The following is a 7,785-nucleotide window of genomic DNA, read 5'->3' on the forward strand; positions in this document are numbered from 1 at the left end:
CTGCCTCCTCCAGGGGCAGCGCTTGCAAGTTCACCACCTGATCCCTAAAAGGAGTGGTGGGAACTTTGGGCACATACCCAGGCCGGGGTCTCAAGATAACGTGAGGGTTAGCCGGCCCGAATTCCAGGCACGCTTTGTCAACTGAAAATGCCTGCAGGTCCCCGACCCTCTTCACCGAAGCCAAAGCCGTCAGGAGCGCAGTTTTCAAAGATAAAAACTTTAGCTCAACTGAGAGCAAGGGTTCGAAGGGAGCCCTCTGCAGTGCCGATAGAACCACTGCGAGGTCCCAAGAGGGGACTTGCTGAGGGCGAAGCGGATTGAGCCTCCTTGCTCCTCTCAGGAACCTGATGATCAGATCGTGCCTCCCCAGAGACTTACCTTCAACAGCGTCATGGTGAGCCCGAAATGGCGGCCACATAGACCTTGAGGGGTGGAAGGAGACAGCCTTCGTTCCAACCCCTCCTGAAGAAAGGAAAGCACTGACTCAATCGGACATTTCTAGGGGTCCTCACGCCGTGAAGAACACAAAGTGATGAAGAGGTTCCACTTCAAAGCATAGGCGTGTCTGGTGGACACGGCTCTAGCTGAAGTGATGGTAGCTACCACCTGTGGTGGCAAGGTACCTAAACCTTCTGTGACCCGTCCAGGACCCACACATGTAGGTTCCACAGATCGGGACGTGGGTGCCAGAGGGTGCCCCATCTCTGAGAAAGAAGGTTCTTCCTCAGAGGAATTGGCCAGGGAGGGGCTGTCGCGAGGAGTACAAGTTCGAAGAACCAAGTCCGGCTGGGCCAAAAAGGCGCAACCATGAGGACCTGCTCCTCGTCCTCCCTGATCTTGCACAACGTCTGCGCAAGAAGGCTCACTGGGGGAAACGCATACTTGCGCAGGCAAGTATGGCCCAGCGGCCAGCTGTGCGCCAGGGCGTCCGTGCCGAGAGTGCCCTCAGTCAGGGAGTAAAACAACTGGCAGTGGGAATTTTCTGGAGAGGCAAAAAGGTCTACCTGAGCATCTCCAAATTGTTCCCAAATCAGCTGAACCGACTGGGGGTGGAGTCTCCATTCCCCGGGGCGAGACTGCTGCCGTGAGAGCTCGTCGGCTGCATGATTGAGCCTGCCCAGAATGTGAATGGCATGAAGCGACCTCAGATGCTTGTGACTCCACAAGAGGAGATGGCGAGCAAGTTGCGACATGCAGCGGGAGCGTAGACCACCCTGACGGTTGATGTATGCTACGGTCACAGTGTTGTCCGTACGGACCAGAACATGCTTGTCCTTCAGCAGGGCCCTGAAGCGGTGCAGAGCAAGCCGTACTGCTAGCAACTCGAGGCAATTGACATGCCATTGAAGTTGGGGTCCTGTCCAGGAGCCTGACGCAGCATGCCCGTTGCACATGGCACCCCAGCCGTGGCAGAGGCATCTGTTGACATAACAAAATGTCTGGACACCGGTTCTAGGGGCACGCCGGATCGTAGAAATGAGGGGTCCAACCACGGTGTGAAGTATCGATGGTAGGCCGGAGTGATGGTCACTCGGAGCGTGCCCTGTTGCCATGCCCATCTCGGGACTCTGTCGTGAAGCCTGTGCTGAAGCGGTCTCATATGGAGTAGCCATATGAGCAGTATGACCGCCGCCGTGGATGCCATATGCCCCAGGAGCCTCTCAAACAGTTTCAGTGGAACCACTCTCTTGCTCTCGAATTGTCTCAGGCAATTCAGCAGTGACTGTGTGCGCTCGTTCGTAAGCCGTGCCAACATGCCGACCGAGTCTATTTCCATACCGAGAAAAGAGATCCTCTGCACAAGGGAGAGCTTGCTCTTTTCCCAGTTGACCTGAAGACCCATTAGGGCGAGGTGTCTGAGCACCAGATCCCTGTGCTCGCACAACCGCTCTCGAGAGTGAGCTACGATCAGCCAGTTGTCAAGGTTGTTGAGGATATGGACACCTTGTTCCCTGAGAGGAGCCAGGGCTCCCTCCGCGACCTTCGTAAAGACGCGGGGAGACAGGGCCAACCCGAATGGGAGAACTTTGTACTGATATGCCTGCCCCTCAAAAGCAAATCGAAGAAACGGTCTGTGTCACGGAAGAATGGAGACATGAAAGTATGCGTCCTTCAGGTCGATCGCTGCAAACCAATCCATCAGACGAATGCATTCGAAAATGCGCTTGGGCGTTAGCATCTTGAACGGGAGTCTGTGCAGAGCTCGGTTCAAGGCACGCAAGTCCAGGATTGGCCGTAACCCACCTGTCTTCTTGAGTACTATGAAGTAAGGGCTGTAAAAGCCGGACTTCATGTTGGCTGAAGGGACCGACCTCCGCGTGCATGACAGGGGCATCTTTGCCCACCATTGTCGCGTGGACACCCCAAACCTGGGGGGACACCGGGCGAACTGAATCGTGTAACCGAGCATGAGCATCCGGATGAGACAGCGGGAAGGCCTGGGGACCTCTAGCCAGGCTCCCAGGAACCGAACCAGCGGGGTCAAGGGGACTACAGGCGTACCCACAATGGGGCAGCATGGTGGAGCAGACAGCCCCGGCATGGGAGGCATAGCATCCCTTAGGGGGGCGCCCTCAGCGACGAGCAGGCTGAGGCGGCTGCGCCGGCGGCAGGGTGGAGACAGCTTCTGGGTGGCAGAGAACTGCTGGGCAAAGCTCTCTACCACGTCGCTGAAGAGGCCGTCCTGGGAGACCGGGGAGTTGAGGAGCTGAGCCCGATCAGACTCCCTCATGTCTACCAGGTTCAGCCATAGGCTGCGCTCCTGGACCACCAAAGTGGACATCACCTGACCCAAGGAGCGCGCAGTGACCTTTGTCGCACGGAGAGCGAAGTCGGTAGCAGTGCGCGCCTCTTGCAAAACCCCTAGGTCAGCACTGCCCTCTTGCAGCTGCCGTAGCAGCTTGGCCTGATAGACCTGAAATGAGGCCATGCCATGCAGGGCAGAAGCAGCCTGGCCCACAGCTCTGTAAGCCTTGGTCACAAGCGTTGATGAGAACTTACAGGCCTTGGAGGGCAGCTTGGGACCGCCACGCCAAGCGGAGGTGCTCTGTGGACACAGTTGCATCGCAACAGAACGCTCCACCGGGGGAATCCCAGCATACTCCTTGGCCGCCCCACTATCGAGGGCAGTGAAGGCAGAGGAAGTAAAAGCACGGCCATCAGCTCGGGATCGGACTCGGACAACGCTGGCACTCCCTAGGGAGGCAACACAACCGAATCCTCATCTCCCGAGGACTCAAGCCCGCCTTGTGATGCGGCGATCGACATACGGTCCTCTTCGCGAGCCCCGAATGAGATGTCAGGAGCCTGAGAGGGCCCAGCAAACTCATCCGGAAACTCGACCGGCTGCGACGTATGTGAGGGGGGTGTGGCCCGAGGAGGTTGGCTCGTCGGGGAAGCCCACACAGTAACCCTCAGATCACCCTGGCCACCAGCCGAAGTAGCCCTCTTACGAGAAGAAGAGCTAGAACGGGGTGTGGCAGAGGGGACTCTATACCTTTTAAGGTAATCGAGTCTCGATCTCAATGGCGAGATGGTCATGTCCCCGCAATGAGAACATGAGCCATCCACGAAAGCAGTCTCAGCGTGCTGGAAGCCCAGATACGTGACACAACGATCGTGGCCGTCACGAGTAGAGATGTATCGACCGCACCCAGAAACACACGGGCGAAATGACATCTTTATAAAGACGCAAATCGGCCCGTTTCTCTTTGTGAAAGAATTTGCTCTTTCAGAGGTGTTGAAGCGCTCAGGGGAACGCGGGAGCTGTCGCAGGAAACCCAGACGAACCGCTGAATCACGCCGTCACACCAACACCAGCTCTTGCTTGTAGCACTCCGGTGAAAGCAGCACACGATGTGCTCGGCTCCGAAGCGAAAGCTTGAATGCGAGTTGCTCGCGTTGTTCCTTATATACCCGCTCTGCGGGGCGGAGCTCGTGATGCAAATCCCGCAGACCAAGGTACTTTGTGTACCATTGGCTCGTTTTGTACCACTCGAAGGTGATTGGGCTCTCGGGCGAGATCCCATTCGTAACGTCGAACGTGACCGACTGAAAGGGAACAAGAGGTTAAATCTATTCAAATGCAAGAAATCCAAAATTAAACACTGGTTAAAAATGTATGATGTGTTGAATGTATAACCTTTTAAGATAAATTCTGTAAATTTGTCAGGAGCATTGTGTAAAAATCTGCTATTGAGGAGAATTTCTACAAATATATTTTTCTGAGTGTTTCCTAAAATCATCTGCTAACACATTTGGTAATGATTGTGATTCAGAGTTTGCTCTCTAAATCCACTTTTGTTTGGCTGGTGTGAAACCTACTTTTTGCATCTGTGTGTGGATTAAATATTCAGTCTCTCGTCAACATTAAAATGTCATTCTCAAAGCGATCCCATATGGACCCTGGTTTCATTTTACATATAAAAGCAGTCCCACCCAAATGTCTACAGCTCAGTAAATAAATCGCTGAAATGTTGAACTTTGTGAATAAAGTGTTAAAGTCCAAAATGGTTCCATCTCCCAAACACAAAGGATCACATTACAGAAAAGAACTAAATAGCTGACAATTCACCATGAGCAAACGATATGGAAGCTAATACTGGTTCTAAATCGTATATGACTTTCTTATGTAGAACAAAGTATATTTTAAGTAATGTATTTTTTTTAATAGAAAGTCATACAGGTTTAGAATGAGGGTGCACAATGACAGAGTTTTTAAATTATGAAATTACAAATCTCACTATTTATTATTTAGTGAGTACATCCCACCTCTTTCTTTGACCAATAAATGAACAACCTGCAGAGACAGTCATTTATTTGATTTATTTATTTGATATTTAAGGTGGCCTAGTTCAGTTTTAAGCTGGTTCAAATCAAAGTAAACAAAAATTTGCAATACCTGTGATACTTCATGGTTTGCAGCACACTATTGCATCAGTGTGTATGTTCGGTATTCGGTAGCAAGTTTGATTGTAATTGCTGCTAACCACCAAAACGAGTATTTATATTATTACTCTCATCACTGTCGTGATATGGATCCCAATGAGGTCGTTCTGGAGCTATGCACGGGCACCCACACAAAATGAACAAAGTTTATTGAACGTTCAGATGTTTAAAGGTTGAGTGAGAAAAAGATTCCTTGTAGCTTTTTGTCCAGCAGAATCTTGAACCCATTTCGAAAAACGTTGCTGTTCTAGAATGTCTGGGATCGCTGTCTCTCAGCCAATCATCTTGCTAAAGAACCACAGAAAAGTTCGGAGAGTCAGTTCGGCAATGAATTCAGCCATGCCTGCATGGATACCCTGAACATCTGGCCAGCAGAGAGGCCCAGCACAGCTTTTAGCTATACGCACCGCAGACAAACTCACTCTGAGCTTTAGAGAGAATGTGTGAGCCCTGACAGGAGGTGGGGGGGGGGGGTGAACACAACAGGAGAGAAAACGAGAGAAGGACAGAGAGAAGCAAGAATTAGCAGGCCAAAGGGAGGAGTGAACGGCAGCTGTAGTGTGGTACTGATCACCGGGCTCATGTGAAAGGCTCATGTGTTTGGCCGCAGCTCGCTTTCAGCTCTCCTGAGGAATGCTGGGAGATCTGAGGCTCTTTGGAAGCTTTCCAGACGTTCACACAGCTCAAATTGAACGCTGTAAAACCTTGCACAGTAAGCATTCTGAAACATATTCCTTTACAAGGATTGGGAAAGGTCCCCACGAGGTGGGATTCAGCAGGGAGAGAATAGAGGGGAACCCCCACGGACATCAGAGAGCAACTCCAAGACCACTGGGGCGAAAAGAGATGGTCTGCTCTTTCCATTGAAATCTGTGTGAGAAACAAAGAGAAACATATTTGAGCTTCTTGTATGATGAAAAAAAAGTGGCTCGCTGTACTAAAGAATAAAAGCAAGTTTGCAATACTGGATTTAAAGTGAACGTCATGCACTTGTTTGGAAAGATTGTCCTGTGGTCTGCATTTTTGATGAATGTCGTGTCTGATTATTCATCAACAAAAAGTCATTGTTCACATCCTCTCCAAAAAAAAAATTAAATAAAAATAATAATCAGGATTTATGGTTTTTCATTACTTCAACCATCACACCATACATCTGTGTTAAACAAAAAATGCGTTTGAAAAATTGATCTTGAATCAAAATAATGTTTTCCAAATGGTTCTTTTTTGGTTCTATCTTGGCTGAAAGCTTATATCAGAGAAGAAAGGTTTTATACTTTTCCAGCAGGCATCCAAGTTAGCCTGAGAGTCAAACTGTTCAAATCATATAAATGGTTTTCTTTGATTGAGAAATCCCCTACAAAACATTTTGCTACAACAGTCTAATGCTTAGCAGCAGTTAACAGCAAAAAAGGGATAACTACTTATTGGTCTTTTAATGAATTCTTTCCCTCTTTTCAACTATAGTTTACTTCAGCCAATTGATCCTTCACATGGAGCTTGACTGACTGGCAATCCTACCAATCATAACCCAGAAATCTGCCATTTTTACGGTCCTATGATTTCTACGATAGGGAAAACGCGAATGAAATTGTGGAATCCAGTCATAAAATTGAATTTACTGTGTAACGCGTATGGAGTAGTGTCTGTGAATAAGCCGCAAAAATATTATTTAAATCTGAATCCTGCATGTTCCGCATGTCTCTGTGTGAATGAATGGCGCAGACACGCAGCTTCGTTTACCACACACACACACACACACACACACACTGAACCATGCGTGCGTGATGCTCGAAGTTTTTTCCGCCTCTGCTGCCTCAATATATAAATACATGAACACAAGTACATCATCTCCAGAGCTGTTTCGAGAGTCACTTAATGAGCATTTGACCATTTAATTTGAGAAAACTATCGTTATACTGTATCATAGGCTACAAACAGAAACTTGAAGGTCTTCAAAGCAACCCGTCAGCTTTTGAATATTAAAATGTAATGAAACTATTGAATTGAAAAGTAATGGAAAACACAGAATTTGGCAAAAAAAAAACACAAAAACATTTCATAGGTGCTTTTTTATAAAGTACTGGTAAATTGTGTAAGTTTCAAGATTTCAGTTAATTAAGCATGCTTTTTGATTAATAAAATTTATTTTAACCATTAAAACAGAGTGTAGAAAAATATTTTTCACTGCGTGAGAACATGATGTGTGGCATGAGAACGGCATGGCTTGTCGAACGTAGCAACAGTAACTAAGGGGGTGGGTCTTTGAGAAGGGTCAATTATCCTTAAATTTGTACCAAAAAGGCCTGTGTGCTTTAATGATGTTGTATGTGAACTTGGAAATGCTGCTGACAGCCATACGCTTCATTTCAGTACTTGTTTACAATCATCACCGTGGGAACATGAATGCATGTCCCACACTAGCTCCCTCAGATAAGGCTTAAACCCAGGTGCACTATCACCATAGAAACTACTGGAGCAACCGACGGGACCCACAACTTACTAGTATTTCTCAAGTTGTGTTTGTCAAGACACCTAGAGGAAAGACACAAGAGAGTCGCTCCACTGCAAGTGGACAACATTTCATTCAACATAAGAAAAAAACATTTTCCGTTAAATGTTTCAAAATGGAAATTTATTTCCAAACTATATATAAGTTGTGTATGCATATGATTAGACTAATTATAAAGGAACCATTTCCAAATAAAAAATGGTTAATTACTATATATAAAAGATAAAAAAGATGCTCTAATGTTGTGTAATTTCAGTCACAGCAGTTAAAGCTTGCGTGACATGTCCTTTCAGATCAGAAGGAGGCAGTTTATCTTTTATTAAAACTGA

General features: G+C 47.7%; 1 long non-coding RNA gene across 1 annotated transcript; it reads right to left on the bottom strand.

Moving 5' to 3' along the window:
• Positions 1–4,813: 4,813 nt before the first annotated feature.
• Positions 4,814–7,518, bottom strand: LOC132140404 (uncharacterized). Its single transcript, XR_009433795.1, has 2 exons — positions 7,448–7,518; positions 4,814–5,817 (listed from the first exon to the last, which is right to left on the bottom strand). It is a non-coding gene; the product is annotated as an uncharacterized LOC132140404 (long non-coding RNA).
• Positions 7,519–7,785: the final 267 nt, after the last annotated feature.

This window comes from Carassius carassius, chromosome 5, assembly GCF_963082965.1.
Source record: "Carassius carassius chromosome 5, fCarCar2.1, whole genome shotgun sequence".
In the NCBI taxonomy this organism is placed as follows: Eukaryota; Metazoa; Chordata; class Actinopteri; order Cypriniformes; family Cyprinidae; genus Carassius; species Carassius carassius.